The sequence below is a fragment of the Anguilla anguilla genome, chromosome 13 (assembly GCF_013347855.1).
Source record: "Anguilla anguilla isolate fAngAng1 chromosome 13, fAngAng1.pri, whole genome shotgun sequence".
Taxonomy (NCBI): Eukaryota; Metazoa; Chordata; class Actinopteri; order Anguilliformes; family Anguillidae; genus Anguilla; species Anguilla anguilla.
Genome location: NC_049213.1, coordinates 23651714 through 23673974, shown reverse-complemented (window position 1 = coordinate 23673974; position 22261 = coordinate 23651714).

The following is a 22261-nucleotide window of genomic DNA, read 5'->3' as shown; positions in this document are numbered from 1 at the left end:
AGTATATCTTTGTCCTTAAGGCCCACTATGCATTGGTTATATAGGGCATTACATATATGCATTACATATATAGGGCAACCAAAACTCACAAGGCATTGTTTCTTAAAGTGCTCCCAGTAGATTATTATTAATTCATTATATTCACTTATTTTTCCCCCTCTCCCTTCCCATTCATTACCCTGCATTATTCCACCCTCCCTCCCCAATCATTTCCCCCTCTCACACTCCCCAAACCTTCCTTCAATTTACCAGTACTGTACAATGAATGATGAACTCCTCATGATCCGTCCTAACCTAATGTAACTTGGTAACGTTTCTGTCCTGTTCATGCCCCCAAAACCATGTATAGCAATCTCTGTTGTCACTATGTTTTCTCTCATTTTGTTTTCTTTATTTCAATTTCTATTATTGTTTCTAAGGCAATGCATAAGGTCAATATGCCTTTTGTGCAGACATAACAATTTGTTATTATGTCTGCACATCTTGCCATCTGTTATCCCAAATTGTTGATTTAACATTTTTAAATAAAAAATAAAAAACATTTTAATCTCCCTGGGAAGAATGTATTTGTGGCACCCTGTTTTGGTATGGCTTGGGCAGAATGTAGAGATGAGGGGGTGAACTGCATATCTCTCAATGCAGCCACATTCTTAATGCCTAAAACAAGCTCACCTCTGAGGCAATGTGGGCTATCTCCCTTCAACAGTATATTTGCTCCAGATAATTACATCGATTAGAAAAAATGTGTCTTTTTTCTAACAAAAGGACAGCAGCATGTGTGATTGTGACAGCATTCTCTGTGTGGTGGAGCTGTACGCCCAGGAGCCGGCAGCCAAGCGTGCAGATATGGTAACGACCAGCTTTCATGCTAATGAGCATTTGACGTTTCATTTCTCTGGACTAGCAGCTATAATAGAATGCTCTCTGAAGAAAATTTCCAGGTGCTGCTGGGTGAGGGGAGGTGTTGGTCCTCGGAGGGAGGGGGCGAGGGGGGGGGGGTGAAGGGAGGGCAGAGGGGGGTAGGACTGGAGGTGATGGGGGATGGAGCAGAGCAGGGGAAAATAGGTGTTCAGAAGCCATGACTGAGCGATCTTAAATCATCAGTGATAAAATTAGCAGTTTTTTTTTTCCTGGTAATTGTTAATGACCTTGAAATATATGCAGCCCAGAATTCATAATTATTCTCAATATCAGGCTTGCATAATCTTAATTCTGCGCATGCGAGCTAAACACAAAGAGGAGGCTATATTCTGTCTTTTTTTTCCCTTTTGCCTGATTATACTGAAGCTTTCAGAGCCAGCAGCTTTTTCTGTGGTATTTTCAGTGAGAGAGAACAGCGAATGCTCCTCTCAAAGCTATTTGGGTTGATATTCTGTCTACGTGCAGAATACACAGAAAGATGTGACAGCCTCAAGAGCGGAATTTTTGTTTTCACCCACAATAAGGCTAAAATGGTCAAATGACAGCCCTACTGGCACACCACGCCATCCGTGGCATTCACATTAAGTGTTCATGCTCAGATCTGTAAAAAGAGGCTGAGATTTGACTCTTTGCAGACAGGATGGGGACACAACAAGCCTTGAGGTAGTGCAGCTCAGTGAGACAGAACGAAAAACGAAATCCAGGGCACCTTACATCTTAAAAAGCTTGATGCTACAGAATTTAAAAACATTTTAAAATTTATTGCACAGATTTCATACATTTTCCCCAAAATACAAGACGCTAGTTTTCTGCCTAGCTCAGATAAAACAAATTAAAACAGCACCAAGAATCATGATAACAATTTTAATAGCCATGCACTGAAATCCTACTAACAACAGGATGTGGATGTTCAATATTAAAACACTTCACAGCCCACAGTTTTATGTTTCTTTTTTATTAAGCAGAAGGATTCACATTTTCACTACTTCTCAAATGCCCATTGCATATGTTTAAAATTTGACAAATAAAGAAAATGCAACACACACACACACACACACACACACACACACATATATATATATATGAACATGTAAAATATATATGTGTGCGTTTGTGTGTTTGTGTGTGTGTTGCATTTTATTTATGTGCATGTTTGCTTACGGCTATTTTTACTATATACTTGGGAGTTCATTATATTTAAACTTATTTTGCTCCTTTCCAAAAATTTCAGTGAACTTAAGCACTAACATTTCAGATGAACAAAATCAGATCGTCTATTGAGTCAAAAGTAAAGGATCTTGTGGTGGTTTACGGATGCATACCATTATTTCCAGCAATAAAACAGAGTGCCATTTAAATCTGGGCATAATTTGCCAGTTAAATCTTTGCCGCATTTATTGATAAGCTGATGTATCACAGTAGTACTAATTACAAAGTGATTGAAGAAGCATTTTAAAGATGGATACAGCTGATTTGGAACTGAAAGGTAATTAAATCCATTACATTGCACAATTTATCGTCATAATTAAATGCCTCTTAATTCAAAGCTTTCAGTCAATTGAATGACCTATGATGATTAGACATAAAACAGGTATCATGCCAGACTTGATCCTGCTTATCCCCATCTTATCTGATTATAAAATATGCATTGCAGTGACATGAAACACTGCAATTTATGTCAAAAATGAAAAATAAAACATAAGATGGAGGACAGATTTAACACATTTGTGGTTATGCACAATCAAAATGTATTTGGTAAGAACACTAAAAATGTGATTGAAATGTTTTGAAATCAGTGTAAATTTGCAAACTCCACAATATTGCCATTAATAAGTAAGTCAATTAGTAAGTAAGTAAGTAAGTAAGTATATAAATAAATAAATAAGGATAAAACCACAGCTTTGTATAAAGGCATCATGGATCACCAGTTTATTATTCTCCTTGCAGTGTCCTTTCCCCAGGCTACACTACAAGCCCTCTGTAACTTTAAAAAGGATGTGGCTTCTCTTCTTATGGGGCTGTACTCACTGTACTATGAAATGCACTAAATGCTAAAGACTGAATACTATCTGTTTTTTCCAACTACTTTTGAAACTGTTTGCCTGGAGCACATCTTCATTATTCTTCCACTGAAAGGACTGCAGGCTTGTGGACTGTAAGATTAAGAGATGCATTATATAAGAGATAAAAAAAATTGATGTCAAAGAGTCTGACAAAGTCCCTGTTTTTTTATTTTTAAATGTGGTCAACATCAGAATGTATACTACTACTACTACTACCACTACTACTACTACTGCTACTACTACTGCTGCTTCTCCTGCTGCTGCTGCTGCTGCTACTACTACTACTACTACTAATAATAATAATAATATTGTTCAAAACTGCACCATGTCCTGCTAATTATTAATAAGCACAAAAATGTATGCAGTAAAACACAATTCATTCAGGAACATATAAACAGTAACGATGAGGAAAATTAATAATACACGTCTGCTGTTTTGTTGGTGACCACTGGGTGTGGCGTTTTGTGGAGAATGCTCCTTACCAAGCCAGTAACAATAGACGATTTGAATGTTCATCCTGCTCAAAAATAAATCTTTTGCGAGAAATCCTAGAACAGGGCCACATGTTGTTTTGCTCATTTAGTAGGCCATATTTTTAAAGGATTTAGATTTTTTCTTCAACTCTTCACTGCTGTCTACTTTTCAGCTTGAATCTTGAAGCTTGTTTTTTTTTTTGTCAGAAACAGTTATGTTTCTCTTTTCTCTGATATATTGTCTATTCTTCTTATATTCAGCAATATCTACATTTTGTAATAAATTGCATCCCGCCCATATGTTATGAGATATTGCAGTTAATCTTGATACTATATTTAATTCTCCATTGGTTTGATGGTTGTATAAATTTGGTTAATGAAATGAGCTCACCTATAAGGTGAACTGCGCTGATTTTTCCCCTTCACAGCCCTGAAGTCAGACTGGAACAGGAGTGGGATTACAGCCTGTGCCTTTTGTGCCGCTCAGTTGAACAGGGCTCTGCGAGCTGCGGGACATGCTTCTCATTCTCTGTGATTGCCCTCGCTTCGGAGAGGTGAAAATCAGTCATCATCATTCACATACGGGGGCACTATTGACCCAGTCCCCCTCTCTTTGTTCCTTTCAGGGTGACAGGTAATGGCTCTCTGGGCTGCCCCTGCTGCTCTCTCTCTCACATCACAGTGGTAATTATCTACAATCAGAGAGACCTGCAAAATCTATAGACCCTTAAATGCAACTCATACAGAGAGCACGACTTCTACATTCAGGCTTCCCTCTGTGGCCTCCAATCTCAATGCTCTCACTAACCTTGACCCCGAACACCCCCCACCCCCACACACACGCACACACCCTAACACCCCCCTGCACCCCCTCCCATTCTCCCCTTTCATAATAGCAATTTATGAGCTTGTGGAGCAGGGCCACTCTGCTAAGCAACAAAGGAAAAAGGAAGAGCTGTTGTTCCAAAGTCTTTCCAGAAAGATTCTTGACCTCATAGTAGCTGAGGCTATGCAGCTCTAGGCTTTAAGATGGATCCTGTTTTAGTAAGCCTCATAGTGATGCAGTAAGGCCATTTATTCTACGCTGTACAGGCTAATTATCCTCTTGAGATTGCAAAGGCACAAAGTGCTTCAGGTTTATTGCACCATCCTTATACTGTGACACCCTTGTTTTTATTCTTTGTCTTGTCAAACAATTTATTTTGCAAAATGCAGTCCATTTACAATTGTGGCTTAGGTTTTGAAGAAAAAGCATGAGATTAAATGAGATGGAGAGAGAGAGAGAGAGAGGGAGAGAGGGAGAGAGGGAGAGAATGAGAGAGAGAATGGCAAGATTTGTATAGTATTCATTTTGTAAAGCATTAGGATGCCACACCATTTCTTCCCATGCACGACTGAGTCCAAAATCATGTGAACAAATTTATTCCACACAAGTCCCCACATTCTGCATTACAGGCCTGTCAGTTTTCTAATAGCACGCTTCCATCATGATTAAAAAGACAGAGACATTATCTTGTCTCTGCCTCCACCACAGGCAATAGGGCTCGATCTGCCTGGAACAGTGGAACAGTTTCTTATTGAACCTGAGGATGCTCACAGCTATATAGTATTCACAGCTGACTCACAGCTGTCTGTACATGGTCTGGAAGACAGAATGATTCTCTTAACAAAAAAAAACAAACATCTGATATAGGGGGAGTGGGGGATACATTTTTTTATTTTAATGTGTTATTTCCCGGGTGTTCTGGCTATTAGTCATTTTCTTATGTCCGGCTTTTAATTTTGCCTTCGTAACCAGTACATTTCTACACTGGACGAGGCCTTTCATTCCCCTAATGCTTACTAGTAACTGACTTAGCCACAAGAGAATCAGTTCTAGCAGTACTCACAGAGTATTTTCAACAAACAAATCAAATATTCTTATATTTACATGCATTTATGCATTTGCCACAATATACTTCACAGTATAGCCCTAAACTCACACAAAGTAAGCTTTGGGCGACAGAGGCATGGGAAAACTAGGATCTCCCAGGTAGCTTACAGGAAGGTACCTTGTTAGAAACCAGACTCTATAGGCGGGGCCCACCCTCCTCTGGTTGGCTCATGGTGTGGCTGATGGTGACTAACATGATCCAGAAGCTTTTTCATGTTGATCTAAACCAGTTGACGATCGGTTCTGTGCAGTTGGCCAGCCAGGGTTGGGTTGACTTCTTGGGATGGGTGGGGGCAGACAGCAGGCTCAGGAGGTGGCTTGAGACTCATGTCAGACAACCCACTGGTGGGACAGGGAGACAGTCGATAGAATGGTGCCTCATTGACAAAGACATTGACATTTTACAGCTGCTAATGCATACTGGATTTTCAGAAGTGTGGAACTGACCCTTAATCCCGGTCATATATTCATACATTGTCTCTCAAATCTTCTAATTTTATAAATGTATGTTGTTTGTCAAATTTGAAAGATTTCAGCCCTGTGTTAATGCACAGGATTAGCAATAAAATAGCTGCCAATATGACAGAAAAAAACAGTTTTTTAAGGAAAATTCCAGGTTAAAACATTATTAGCAAATGTGTAGCAGTGATGTGTAATTCATTCCAGGGCTTATTATCTGATATTTGTACAGTAATATATTTTAATTTATTGCTATTTCCAATTTTTCACTTGCTGTCCTGTCTGGCTTCCTCCGGATTTACTTTGGTGTGTTATTTTCCTGTATTACCCAGAACTACTTTCACCACCCTCTTTGTGAACTAAAAGGCTTAAAAGCAGAGACACTTTTCTAAAACTGTCTCTGTTAAAAGCAGCGGGCCAGGAAATGACATTCCCTATGAAGCTCACAAGCTCCAGGGGTTACCGGAGGTATTGCCATCTATGGTGCCATAAAGCAAAATTTCCCCATTGAAAAGATTCAAAATTATGAATCTACCCTGGCCAAATTATTTTGGACAGTTCTTTTAAATCGTACCATTTCTACACGCCAAACTACTTACTCTCCAGGTACTTCTTTTTTTCAGAGCCCCCAGAAGAAGATATAAGATTTTATTAATTTCAGTTTGAATAAAGTTGTCTATCTCCTTAAAAATAGTGGATAGTTATCCATGATGACATGCATGACACTTCTCGACTGTAACATACATTAGCTTGTGGCTTATGGCACAGTTAGCTGATAAGCTTGCTAGCAAAACTTTAAATTTCAAAGAGTCTAAACTAAATAGGAAAACAGGAGCTGAGTTGCATTTTGAATCACCAGTTTTAACAAATTATAACAACGTGTAAGTGTTTTAGGCAGGAGTTTCCCTTTAATCGATAAACTATGAACTTCATCATCAGTTAGCCTACATCAAACAGTATTAACTTCATTTCATTTCACAAGGCTCTACTCAATGTAGAACATATTACAGAGTGCATTTCACGGAAACAGTGAATAAAACTTGAAAGGAAGAGTCATGTTGCTTTGTCAAGAACAAATCCGTCACCTGGAGTGATTATGTTTAGAACCAGAGAGAGTCATTTCATTATGCTTAATTTAAGACAGCAATGCCAAAGTGGAACACTTCACAGTTGTACAGAATCAGATTTCATAAAAGTGATTTGCCCTTCAGAAGATAAAAAACCATGAAAAACTGAACATTAAAAATGAAAAATTTCCCTGCAGCATCCTATATGGTAATTAAAGCTAAACCTTTGGAGTAAATCCAATTTGCCTATTTTTGGTGGGCCGTACAGTTGAGACAACTGGAAGAGAACAGCAACAACAGATGCCATTATTCACAAGGTTATCATAACAGATGAAGCAGAGGAAAGCATGTTCCAGAATAGAACACAGTAGTTCCCTCCGCGTTCTTTTGGGTAGGGTAAAGAGGATGCTGAAGAACTTAAGAGTGTGTGATGAGAAGAACGGACCAGTTCAGACTGAAACAGAATTTGTGGGTTTTCAGTGCTGCGTCACTCCTGGATTTGAACACACCCGAGGGTCTCTACTTCCATCACATAATCTGCGGCTGATTCATACATACATGTTTTACTTCTAAATGTATTTTTCAGTAATTGTGCGAAAATAACAGAATAATTTATTGAAAGGGTATTGCAGGGCTAAACATAATTTTGCCCATACTGAAGTTACATGGAGCAGTGATTGCAGAAAAAGGGCAAATAGATGGGGCATGGAAGGGACAAATTTTTCAACTGTCATTTAGTGGGTTACCAGTAAAGGGTTACCAGTAAAGGGGGACCAGGAAATGTGCAATGTAGTTTATGTTTGTTTTTTTGTTTTTTGCCTAAGGTTAAAATCTTTGCAGCAGTTTGTAGTTGTCTAGCTGTTGTAGTGGTTTGTTCAGTCACGTCATGCCCCACAGTCTGGTCTAAATTACAATGAACAACTCAGTCATTTGGCTGATGAGAGATCGTGAGGGCGTGGATGTGAAGCTGCACAGCCTCTTGTTGGTTGAGGAAGAGCAGATTCTCCTGATCTTGGGATGTAAGAACCTGCAGGACCACGTAGTTGCCTTGCCGAAAACACAAGTATGAAATTGAAAACTTTCGCAAGAGAGCACTGTCTGCTAATTTTCTCTAAAGGTACCATGAGTATCAGTTGGAAATTGCCCTGCCATTCTCAGGGTTGTTTGTATCTATTCTGGCTTTTAGGCAAAGGCTTAATTACAGTACTTGAGAAGGAAATGGGCACACATCGCTTGGCCATGGCCTACTGTTGTTCGCTCAAAATAGGTTAGGCTCTGTTTGCGCTTGTCTGTTTATGCAACGCGCACACTGAGTGCAAAACTAGGAGAAGTGCAATCTCAGTGCACAATCAGATATGCAGCATCATAAAAATCAAGTGTAAAAAAACATGACCACATACTGTATATCAGCTATACAGAAATCAGATTTGCTATTTATATCAGGCGTTAGAGTAGAGCATGTATGAGGATGTTCTAGCACTGTCTAAATGGTTCCTTTTTTCAGTCATTATTGTAGCTGTACCATTATTTGTAGATGTGAGCAAAACCAGCCGTTTATCTTACTTGTGAATTCAAAGATAACTTGACATGAAGACCTGTTTTTGAGTTCAAAGATAATTGTACTCAGGCAGCTGAGATGATCAAATATAAACTAATGCAGCAACTTGAAGATGCTCGCTCAAAGTCTATCTTATGAAGACTGATATAATGGATGAAACATTATATTTTACAACTCAAAACATGACATATTTTACTTGTGAATTATGCTCACAAACTATTTTGGCATGGTTGAACAGTTCCTTGATTTGCATCAATACTTTAGTGAGTCATTCATTATTATGGAGCAGATAGCATTCGCAGCTGTTGTGACAGAAGAAGCCTGAACTGTGTTTAGTATTTTTTCTTTGTGGACCTGCACCAAATATTCCTTATGCTGTCTGATGCTCTCCTGTCATTGGTAACAGCAGGCTAAGTGTGCATCATTATGCATATAACAAGTGTGCACATACAGTTAAATGCAAAAGTATTGGGACAATGAAACTATTTTATTTTATCTTTTTTGGCTCTGTACTCCAGCACATTGGATTTGAAATAAATGTTAAAGTTTAGACTGTCAGCTTTAATGTGTGGGTATTTAGATCCATATCAGGTGAATCATGTAGGAGCAAAGGTAATTGGATAAATGAACATAATCTTAAATAAAGTCATCATATTTAGCACTTGATTGCAAATCCTTTGCATTCCATGACTGCCTCAAGCCTGTGACCCATAGGCCTCACCAGATGCTGGGTATCTTCCCTGGTAATGCTCTACCAATTTTTTTGCCTTTAGCCTTGTCTTCAGCAGGTGAAATGCATGATTCAGGGCTGTTGATTGACTGGTGAAAAACTCACTGGTTGCTTTAGCAGTATATCTGGAGTCAGAGCCAGCTGCTGGCCAAAACACTCTATGCAGTGTGTTTAGGACCACAACCATCCTTGGACCACACAATTCAAGTATTACATTTTTCAGGGAACACATTGTGATTGTGCAGTATTGTTATTAACGGTCTATCAACAGAAGTGTAACCAACTCGTGTGCTTCGCGTCTGCTACCGGTTCCGTTGCGTGATAAGTAGATTTTAAGTTTTTACTTGTATTGCGTACAGTAGGGTTTTACGCGGTTGTCGAATCAGCTGTTTGGCGTTATAGAATTGCTTGTAATTGAGGTCACGTGCGTCGGTTAGGAACTAACTTCTTTTGTGAAGCTAATTTTATTGATTTATTGTTTTTAATTGTGTCATTAGTTTCAGGTGCATTTGCACAATAATAGGGCTTTTAGAGCGACGTGGGTATTTTAACTGTGGTTCTCTGGTTAGACACCAGAAGTGTCTCCCTCCTGGCTGGCCTCCCAGCATCAGCCACCAGACCCCTTCAGCTCATCCAGAATGCAGCAGCACGTCTGGTTTACAACCTCCCTCGTGACTCCCACGTCACTCCCCTCCTCATCTCCCTCCACTGGCTACCAGTGCAAGCTCGCATCCGGTTTAAGACAATGGTGCTTGCTTTCCAAGCAGTCAAGGGGTCAGCTCCTGGTTATCTGCAGAAGATGATCAGACCCTACAAGCCGGCCAGATCGCTCCGATCGGCTACTACAGGGCGGCTGATTCCTCCCCCAACACGAGCAGCAACAAGGTCTCGACTCTTTGCAGTTCTGGCCCCACGATGGTGGAACGATCTTCCAGTGGAGGTCAGAACAGCAGAGTGTCAGAGCACCTTCAAACGGAAACTCAAGACGCACCTCTTCTCTGTGTACCTCTCTCCTCTTCCCTAAACCCCCTCCCATAACTATTAAAAAAAAAAAAAAAAAAAAAAAAAAAAATTTTGGTTCAGACTATCTTGTTTCTCCTTAATGTATGCTATCATAGTAAAGGCTTTTTATCTGCATTTTGTTCAATGGACTTAAGTGGACTTGATCCTGAGTTTGGTTACACTGTTGTAAGTCGCTCTGGATAAGAGCGTCAGCTAAATGCCTATAATGTAATGTAATGTAATGTCTATCTGCAGTGATCAGTTCCGCAGTCTTCCGTCACCCACCCATCATAAGGTTTTGCCTTTAAGCTTTCAAACAATTTGACCCTTTTGACCATTTTAACGAGTCAGTTTCTTTCTGGGCATTTTAGCTAGAGACCAAGGGTCTATAACCCTGGTCCAGGAAAGCTGTTGCGTCTGATGGGGTTTTTTTCCCACCTTAGAATCACCATCCAGTTCAGACCCAGGTAGCCAGGTGAGGTAAGTTGAGTTGACCATAAAATAAGTAAAATGCTTTCATTGATAAAGTCATTACTGACAACGAAAACCAGCAAACTCTTCAGCTATCCTGTACACTTTAGGAGTTGCAGAGGCCTACTATTATTACAATTGAACAATACATTATGATTACAAAATTACATAATATTACATCCCTGTTTTTTTTTCTTTTTTAAGCAAGGACAGTTTTTGATGTTACAACAAAACATAATTGAGAAAAGATTTACCTTGTAGAAAGAAAAGACACTTCAGTTCTCATATATGTCATTGGCAAATGAAAAAAAAAATAATTTGCTTTGCCCACAAAGACAATGTAACACGACAGTGTAACACTGAAAGTGGTCAGCAGACTGTCTATTTTTCTTCATTTCTCTGTACGCATGGGTCACACGGATACTGTATGCTCTATCATGTGATTAACCTGTGCTGTCTCCTTTCTGTATGAACTATGTGAGGAAAAAATATCCTAATTGAAGGACAATGAAGTCATCTATTTTCATTAAAAATTAATTTCAAACCACAACAATCTTTATATTCCCAGTGAGATACCTAATACTGCTCTCTGTCACCAAAATGTGCTCTATTCTGACCACACTCTAAGTCATGTGGAAAAATGCAGTGCTATCTTCCTGACAGGGCTAATATTTTCTGAGCCAGCCATTGACTCCCCATGATGAGTTGATGGAGCACCATGATGGCCCTGTCCTCTTCAGTGATTAAGGACTGTTTGGTCTCTTCCTGTGTTCTCTTGTCTCTCTGTAAGAGGACAGCATCTCGGACGCCTTAATTTGATGTGTTTTTATAGCTCACTTGAGAATTTATGGCTGGCGGTTTTCGCCGCTGGCTGATTGTTTTACAGTCCTGAAGATGTATGGCTGTCCAGGGCCCCAGGACTAGCCAGGGAATTCTTTATTTGTACTGACTGGGCAGGAACATAACAGCTGTTCACCAGAGATTACTTGCTCATAACCTTTACCACATGACCCATTACTGTACAATATAAATTACTATCCTTTACCAATCAGAGTGTATTTATGACCCAGCAGGGCCAGAGTATAAACAAAGGATCCACAATATTTTAAATGCTAATTTAGAATAGGACAACCTTTTAGGGTCATTTTGGTTTATTGAGCATACTTTGATCATTTACATGGGGTGCACCTTTTGCAGTTCATGTACTTACTATATGCATTCCAGTAGTTCTAAATGATTTATTTTCCACTGAGCTTCTATGCACCTCATTCACACTCGGACTAATATTGTACATGGTGATGATAACACTTTACATAATTATAACACATTCTCAGAGGTGCCATTTTTATAGCAATTAAGTCAACACATCAATCTATACTACAGATAGAGGCACAGAACCTCTGACAGTTGATACATACAGCCCATTATAACATCTGTTTTGTATAATTTTATACCATACACATGCACACACACACACACACATATATATAGTTAAAAATTACAGTGACACGTTGTCTTTGTTTTCTTGGCTCTGTACTCCAACACATTGGATTTGAAAATATGAGGTTAAAGTGCAGACTGTCAGCTTTAATTTGACGGTATATGCATTCATATCAGGTGAACTGTGTATTTAGTACTTGGTTGCAAATCCTTTGCATTTGATGACTGCCTGTCTGTGACCCTTAGACATCACCAGATGCTGGGTATCTTCACTGGTGATGCTCTGCCTGGCCTGTACTGCAACCATCTTCAGTTCCTGTTTGTTATTGATATGTTTGACAGTTCAAAATGGGGTTTTCTTCACAATTGAAAGTATTCTTTGGTTCTTCCATGGTCAACCACGTTGTTTGCTATTTGCTTTATGCTGTGCAAATGTCGAAGTTGGTCAGCCATGCTGATGGTAGTTGGTGTACAAGATAATTCTGCTTCTTCTGTCTGTAACCCTAGAGACTAATTGAAACACATAAAGAGTTCTGATCTCAGAGCATAGATTTCATGGAACATCTAACATGTGCCTTGTTCCCCAGAGATCTATTCTAATTTAAACTGCAATAAACAGGAGGCACTCAACTCCTGATGTGTGACCATAATGTTTCCTGCCTAGTACAAAGCTACATTCGTCAGTGCCACTGGGTGTTATTGTCCAAATAACTGCACTATTGTCTTACAATGGCTGCCAGGATATTTTCCCTGTTAAATGTCCTCTGAGATGGTAAACTAGGTTTGAGATTCTGCTGGATCTTAAAAAAAAAAAAACATTCTCTTTTTAAAGGTGTCAGGCCACAATTGTTTCATTTGTCAAAACATACAGTTATAGTTGTGTGCAAAAGGCTATATCTTGTAATGTGCTAAACATTGTAAATGGCAAATGCTTAAACAGAATGCAAGGGATCCCTGGTCCATTGCAGTTTAATTTGTCTTTGAACTTTTGACAAATGGTTAAGTTCATCTGAACATTACATTAAGTTTTTAAAACAGAAAAGGGACTGAACTGAACATCTGGCTGCAGAACACTGCAGGTGTGGTTACTGAGAGGACCAATGTCTATGGTCTTCACACTGTGGCCAGCCAAGCCTGCGTACTTTCACTTGATGTACTACAATGCCTCACCACCAGCCTAATGGATCTAATATTCCTGCCCCCTCTGCACACCCAGGAAACATATCCCGAAGGAGCTTTGCGAAATGTAGTGAACCATTGAAATTCCTGATCATTAGAACATTCAAGCCATATCAGAACCTATGCCTTCAACCATTAGGGGCTTGTGATTTCAGGTGAGAGTCTATCCAATCGTTGAATTAAATGTGTAACCTCTTTATAAAGCAATCTTTTGCTACCGGGCATTACAGAAAGTAAAAACTGTAGTTGTCTGAGATTTGATCTGATTAAAAGTCTTTAAATGGATATGGAATATTTAATTCTTTGTAACATGAATGTTTTTCTAGCATAATGTGGCATTAAGAGGGAAAATCGTCCCTCATTAGGCATTAAAAATGAATAACAAGTGGTTATACCGCAAGAATTTTAATTATGGCTGGAAGAATAACCAGCTTACACAGGGGGACTCCAGGACCACATTGGGAACCCCTGTTCTATTAGGACATACAAGCATTCAAATATATCATGGGTACACAACAAAGACCAATATGCTTCACAATTATGCACCGGCATCTGTTCTTAATTATTTAATAGGCGCAAGTATTTATTTGATCTGACATTATTGATAAAGGCTTGGGTAGGGTAAGGTAGAGGAATAGTGGAAAGGACAGGGTAGGCACATAGACCAGGGCAGGGGCAAGAGTGCTTCAGTGTTGTGGTGAAAAAGCAGTCTTCAATTAGTCTTCTCTTATAGATCCTGATGCTGTCTCTACCATTCCCCACGTATCCATATGAGGAAGCAAGAGCCCAAGAGACAGCTGTGTGAGGGGGGTAAGGGTAGTGTACACATGCACTGTTGATCTAGATTACTGCCTCCCTTTGCAAGGAGGCTGCCTGCTTAGCCTCTGTCACAGGAAATAGACAGATAACATGCCTTGGCAGACCATGACAGCATGTGCTGGGAGAATAGTCACTCTGGCAGTGCAGCTTGAGCTACTGTAGCTGACCCAGTATTTCTCAGGAAACAGATTTAGTGGAAAATTAAAAGCAGGGGTACTGTGAGCATTAACTCACAAAAGACCTGATTCGGTCTCTTTCTTTGGAAAATAGGCTGTCTCTTGAGGTCCCCCTGGGTCTTGCCAGATAGCTGTAATTACTGTACAAAAAAATCCCCTTGATACAGTACCCCCCCCCATATTATAGCATTAGGGACAGTGACACAGTTTTCGTTGTTTTGGCTCTGTGCTCCAGAGCACATTGTATTTGAAATACAAAGAATGTTTGAAGTGCAGACTGTCAGCTTTAATTTGAGCGTATCTCGGTGATCTGTCTAGGAATTACCTCCCTTTTTATATAGTATAATATTTCTATATTATATAATATAGTTCCTCACAGACTGACGTATATATATATATATTTTTTTTTTTGGTATATATTTTTGAATAAAATACTTTTCTACACGTTACTGATCTTGTCTGGTGTATTGAAATACTCTCAGAAAGTGCAAACCCCACCTTCTGGTCATATTGGCAGGCTCAATTACACCAGGCAAAATCAAAAGAGCACAGAATTTGAATCTAAGTATTTGAATCCAAAAACATGCTAGGAGGACCAGGAGTCACGATAGGTCCTTGTCCTTCTGGTCTTGCTGAACACATAATGGCAGTTGTTGAAGTGTTTTGTGAGCATTTTTTTATTGGTGGGTTGGGGTTTGTATTCCCATTAGCACTGATTTGCAACAACACACACACACACACATATATAAGTATGTTGCACCACCAGGGCCGTTACTCTTTGAATTCAGTGTGTTTGCATTCCATTTTAATCCTGTGTCCTGATAACACCCACATCTCCACACATTACACTGGGCTAAAGATGGCCAGGATTCAAGAGTTCATATTTGAAGTACTTAATTTTTTTGCTGCGCTCTGTTCAAACTGATATGGTTTTCAGCTACTGTTTTGGAGTGGCCTGACAGAAGTGGAAGCTAGTGTTTGCACATGGGATTTTGCTGTCGAACCAACAGTTTTTATCCTCTAACTGAACAATCATGGCAGATCACAGCATTTTTGCCAGATGTAAATTCTAATTAACAGGCTATATCTAGAATGTAATTTTTCTTCCTTACTTTCATGGATATTAAATGCTGATTAATGTTATTACAAATATCCAGGGGAGGCTGGTTCTGGCTTGCATGTTAACTTTGTATTTACTATTTGACAACCTAAAAATAGAAGGAACCCAATTCATTTCATGACGAGGTTAAGTAGGGTGAACATTTAAAGTAGCATTCAGAGCAGGCAAGCTTTTTAAATTCAGGCCAAACATTTTACCCAGATAGCATACTCAGTTGCATACTGGCTGCCATGGAAATGTGTTCCTTTGAACAATCTTTGACATTCAGTTACACATCCAAATCCACCAGCATTTGACTTGAACAAGTTCATGACAATAGGCAGACATTAATTAATACCCAAGGAAAAAAACTATGCTCTGCTTAATATCAAAAACTCATCAAACCACCGGTCATAGAGTTATCAGTATTGAGGTACAGAGGCCCTCTAGTTTTCCCCATTTTCAACTGCCCGTTGCCAAGACTTGAAACAACTGAATAGGTTTTCAATTTCAAAAAGAACTAAAAGCTTGTAGAGCCTTTTTTGTCCCCCTGGTCTTTTTAAAATGCCTTCCAAGCTTCCGAGTTATTCACAGGGGAAAATAAAACCAGCCAGGGTTGTTTTTAATTCATTCACTTTAATTAATAGTCTAAGCAGCTGCTCCCAAATACTCGACCATGAGTCACTGTTTTCTGTTATTTTCACTAAACAGCCTGAGTTTAACATGAGAAATGTGGCGAAGCATTAGCGCATTCAGTGTGGCACACTTGTTTAGAATAATGTGGCACTGCTCTGTTCCTGCGTGCCGCTTTTCCTGTCTCTAAATTTGCCATACAGATGCCGGACTCTTTCATGTGTAACCACACACCTGTCTCTCTGTGTCTCCGGGCCCCTTTTACCTAGTGTCCTTTCCTTACTTTCTACGAGAGTATCCAGCACCTCATCAATTGCCATCTCCCTGAGGCCTCTTTTGCTAAAATGCATGTTGTGTCAAAAGGTAACAGAAAACAATATGGCCCCTCAACAAAACCAGGGGCAATACATGAATCAATAAAGCAGGAGGGCCTCAGCTTCAAATAATTGCTTCACAGGTTAGGTACAGGGAAAAGCTTCGAATGTGTTGAAATCAACAAGATATCAGTTATGTGTCAAGATTTTTTTTTGCGATGGAAATGCTGGAAAGTAATTATCAAACTACATTTTGTAACATTATACTCATTAGCTTCAAAAAGTAACACTGGGATGTTCAAAATGGCTTTTCTGTGTTTCTAAGGTTGAATGATGTCACCTTTTCTTAACAGTTTTTGTTGCCATCACAACAGCCTCATGTACACACAGTATTTATGTATGGTGCACAGTGTAATAATTTTGCTGCCCGAAAAGACCACATTTGTCAAAACACATTGCTACATACCAAGATGAGAGCGAGTAGCTATAAACATTTATTTTCTTTTCGTTGTCCATGTTTTTGGACCACTAGGGGCACATTACATGTCATGCTGTGGGGTGTATAAAAGTTCAGATGCTCATTTTTGTATTGCTGCATCTAAGCTGGTTGCTTCTTTTCTTTATGCCATTTTTGAGAAGCTAACAGTAATGTACTTTATCACTACTTGCTTTTTCCATCAGTGTAGAAAGTTTATATCCAACTGACATGAAAAAATGTCATACCTCAAAAATGTGCTCTGACACCATCTTAAACTATCTTCACAAGTCCATTATTGGTGAAAAACTGAAGTTTCAACACCAACACTAATAGTTTGCTCTATGCTGCACTTCTGGTTATGGGGAATGCAATGGAAAAGCAATAATGCTGTACTGAACCAGACAGCTTTACAGTATATTGTTACAAGTGCAAGCTGGGTTTCAGATCTACAGTGTAACTATAACTTTGTCCCAGAATGTAAGAAATAAAAATAAATTGATAATAAACCATCAATTAATATTATACTAGTAGAATCATCAAACTAATTAATACATAGAATAAATAATTTATCCAAAGACCTTTATACTGGACATAAAATGTTTGGTAGATCAATTTTTTTAATCCTGGTTTCTATGAGTAAGACAAAATGTTTAATTCCTTCCAGAAATGTGTCCATATCTGTTGTATATTAATTCTGTTAACATATGTATTTAACTTTAAGTATGTTTCGTAATATATTAAATATGCTGTTTTGAGTGTTTTTTATTCTCTTCCATGTGGCTGAAAATAGATTCCTCTCCATTAAAAAGCTGCTTCTTCTCATTTGGCCAATTATTCAGGCCGAGCATGTTCAATCATTATACTGTTTTACACTCATCAGCACACAAATTGGTTGTGAAGACACACTTCATGCTTCTGGAAGCTTCAAGTCCCCTCACTGTAGCCATGCAAATGGTTGTATGCACCCTGACATCTGAGAGAGCAATTTGTCAGGAAGATTTATGCTCTATGTATCAATGAATTCCGGCAATAGTTTTACAGTTATATATTTTACATTTATTAACTATTCAAATATAGTTGGCATAAAGCTATTGATTTGTTTATTTATTCTTATTCCTATTCCTATTCCTAATACTATTACTATTCTTATTATTATTGAATGTTACAGCCTTTGTGGTAGACATTTTTCTTGTCAGTTATTTTATCGCTGCTTCCAGATTCTCCTTTCTCCCCACGGGAGGAAATGCCTTTTTCATCCAGATCTTTATCACCACATTGCATCGAAAGAGACATGATGCCTATTAGGGACATACCGGATAGCACCTGGGACAGGTAATGGGATACATAGCTGAAGGAAAAATATCAGAAGCTAATTTTCTCGCACCACACACTGCATGACCTGAAAGCATTTCACAGGCTCTGCCGAAGACACACTTTGCATCGTGTTTGCATATAACACCGTGAAAAATATGAAACTGGCTCGCATGCCAGCAGTCTAATTACATCCTATTCATTTGAACATTCCCCACAGCTATGCTAGCACGTGGTTATGAAAGAAATGCCATGTTCTGCTCTGCTAGTTCAGGTTTTGGATGCGATTCAGGATGTAGAATTTCTTATGCAGCAAATTTCAGCAGTAAAGTTCAATTCATATTTTTTCAAAAAATGAAAACATTGAGCAATGCAATGCCTTCACAGAGTTCTTTGCTTTTGAGCTGCTGTTTTTGTGCAGACTTGCTGTGAAGCCTAGGTAAGCAGCAAATCACATAGACTCAAAGAAAAGGTCACTGCCTTATGAAACACAACCAAGGTTCATAAGCCCTTGTTTTTGGCAATGTGCTTTTGCTGCAGGCCATATTTGTAAGCCTGAGTAACCAATTGGGCCTGATAATTTAATATCCCCTAGCAGCCAGCATATAAGCAATAAATAGTTTTCTATTTAATGAGGATACATTTAATAACAGCCTTGGTCAATTTCATATAAAGAGAAAAAAAATGGGTTTGTGAAATAATGATTTAGAACAAACTCATTTGAATCCATCCCTTTGTACGCAGTACATCAAAGTGTCTTGGGCAGTTGTTGTTGTACACATCATGCTTCTTCATTCTGTAGCATGCCTTGCAGCACCATGGAAAGAAGAATAGCTGTAGGATTATGGAGGGGACATTGCACTTATAGTCTGATGCTTTCACATTACACACACACACACACACACATGCAGACATGCACACAGAGAGGCGCAGGAGACGTCCTAATGATATGTATTCCCACAAATACAATTATTCAAAGTATACATAGTTTAAAATTCATTTTTCTTAGATTTCCTGCATAAAAACATACAACATTCCATATATTACTACTGCCCACAAATTGGTCTCTCTCATTTTATGTGCTAATGAAGTAACTACAGGACGAAAAAGTGTTTTTATATTTATTTAATTTTATTTGAAACACAACACTGGATAAAAAGTTCCTAATTAGAGGAACGTTGTTCAAACGTTGATTTTATAATATTATTTTGGTTTTTTGTGTATGTTTTAGATTGGCTGAAATACATAATGAAGGATTTTTTTAGATACTTGTAGAAGTTTCAGATGACCCACCAGCATTACAATGGTGGGTATTGGGGCATTCCGGGGTTTGTAGTTTAAATTAAGGAAATACAATTTGAATAACTTCAAAGCAGCTTGTACATGGACATTATCCCTCCAGAGGCTTTACATGTGTATATCACCTGTTTATTCAAAAAATATGTTCAATCTTCAGGAACCATTTCCAATTGTGCATGTAACCTGAAGCTGCTGCATTTACGTTAAGAACCACTGGGACAATATAAAAAACTAATATTTTAGCTTATATTTGTGAGTAAATAAAATAAATACTATAAAATGAATATGTTCATATGCACAGCCTCTGGTAATAAAATAGTCTTATATAAGCAACTTTGGAGTTGACTGAAATACATTGCCTTACGCTGAACCATGAACACCTGAATGTTCCGATACCAACCATTATAATCCGGCATCTTAGAAACTTCTGTAAGAATTTATTGCCAAAAAAAGTCTTAATTTTTTATGATAGAAATATGACATATGAAACATATTCATGACACGAGCCACTAAGAAGAAGTCAAGAAGTCATATTGGCCAACCATCTAATGACTGTTTTCAGTCTTAAATACCTATTTGATATGGGTTGATAAAAAAATGATAATATAATTTAAATTGTTATATTATACAATAAAAAACAAAAACAAATTACATGATGCTGAGCCTAGTACATTCAATAGAATTTTTACATTTAAATTTTTTACATTTTTATCCTGACACCGACTAAATTTCTATACTGCCCACTACAGGATGAATTGGTAAAACACATGTCAAGGTTTTAAATGTAATAAATAAATAAATACATTGGTGTCAGCATTCAATTACTGGATAACATTTGTCTTGCATATGTGTAGTGTATGCTGAGAAACATTCATTACACAGAATATGAATTTTAAAGACTAGGGCCACCAGTTCGTTTCAACTTGTTTTCTTGCATGTACTTCAGTCCTTCTCCAACAAGAGGTCGATAGCCTTTTTTAAAGCCACGTCAAAACAATTATCCTGACTGCTCCACCCCAATCATCTATGTTGATAAAGTAATTTCCACTAATTTAGCACAGACGATGATTGGCAGCAATGTTTACAAGCGACATTTGTGTGTCACATTCGGTCCACATATTTATAACCGTGGACATGTGGCAGTACTTGAGGATACAGGTGATGTTAGTTTTTATTTTTAAGCATTTTAACATTAAAATATTATAGCTATACACAGTATAACATTTCAATTGCACTAACAGTTAAATAAATTAATAAAAATTAATAAAACAGTTTGCACACAAGGTATATTAAAATAGTAATGAAGAAAACTGGATAATGTCATTTACACAGTTCAAATGAAAATTCCAGGTTCTAAAGTCTATTGTTAAATTTGAGCATGGTCAGTTGTTATCCTTTTTTTTCTATCATTGATTGATGATGCTCAATGAAAACATCTATAGGAAAAGATGCATTTTTCTGCAAAGGCAGAGTTGCTTACAATGGAATGTTATTGTGCCTTTTGAATTCACCCTGTGACATTGCAGTGCTCTTTTTTTATGCAAGAATTTGTAATTGCCCAGCTTGGATATATACTTCTTGCCAAAACCTGGAATTATCACTTGTGGGAAGGTTGTGATGCTATCTTGCTCAGGATCAAAAATCCTGACAGCTTTAAGAAATTTGTGAGCTGGTTGACAAAAATGTGACTTATTTTTGTGATGACCAGGGTTAGAATACATTGTAGGCTAAATTAACTGTTAGACCAAAAAAATTTACTGTTAGAGCAAAAAACAAAAATAAAAATTAATTATATTGAAACACTATTAAGGCTGCACATACCAACACATTACTGATTGATTTACTAAGATTGGTTCTAACACCCTCATTCAGTAGGAGACACCCATAAATAAGGGTCAGAAACAAATTGCCATGCTTACATGGCACTAGAAATAGACACTGAGCAACAAAAACCTAGGCAACTTTGAGAAAAAGAAATCATACATTTTCAGATCAGGAAATTGAGGTTATGATCAATGATCAACAGCTTCACAATGCTGTACTGTAGCACTGGAATATACACCAAAACATAAAAAAAGAAAATGAATTGATTTTGCACAACAAAATGTAATGATGACATATTAAGCAGCATACGAAAGAAAAACTTTCTGCACATCTGAAGGTTAAACGGTATTCATAATTCATTATATACACTACAGAATGAAATGCAAAGCAAGATCATTGTTTAAATTCAGAATGGTGTTTTATACAACTGTTTGCTGATGACTGATTAGTCCACAGTGACCTTCATGCAGGGGTGTCATCAGGGACTTTGGACCCCATGAAAAGATCTCATTGTGCTCCACCACCCTAGAAAATCCAGTTCTATTTTTTGAGGGCGCCTGACTATCCGGGCCCTTGGGATCATCCTAACTCCCCCCTCGCAGCATCCTTCCTTCATGTAACTGAAAGGTTGAGAGTTTTAATCCCAGCTGGGGTGCTGACATTGTACCCTTGAGCAAAGTACATAACCTGAATTACTTCAGTAATAATATCCAGCTATATTAATGGATTGTATGTAAAAATTTCGGTCTGGATAAGAATGTCAAAATGCCAAATGCCAAAATGTAAATGTAAGTTCTTCACGTGCATACATATAGGTCATGTGATTATTTGGAACATGCAAAAAGGAGTACATATAGGTCATATAATGATTTGAATGTATAAAATGGAGTACAAATAAGTTATAAGTTATATGATTATTTGGAACTTGTACAATGGAGTACATATAGACCGTATTATTATTTAGAACACATAAAATGGAGCCTTTTCTGTTTCTCTGTTGGATTTTTGTTCA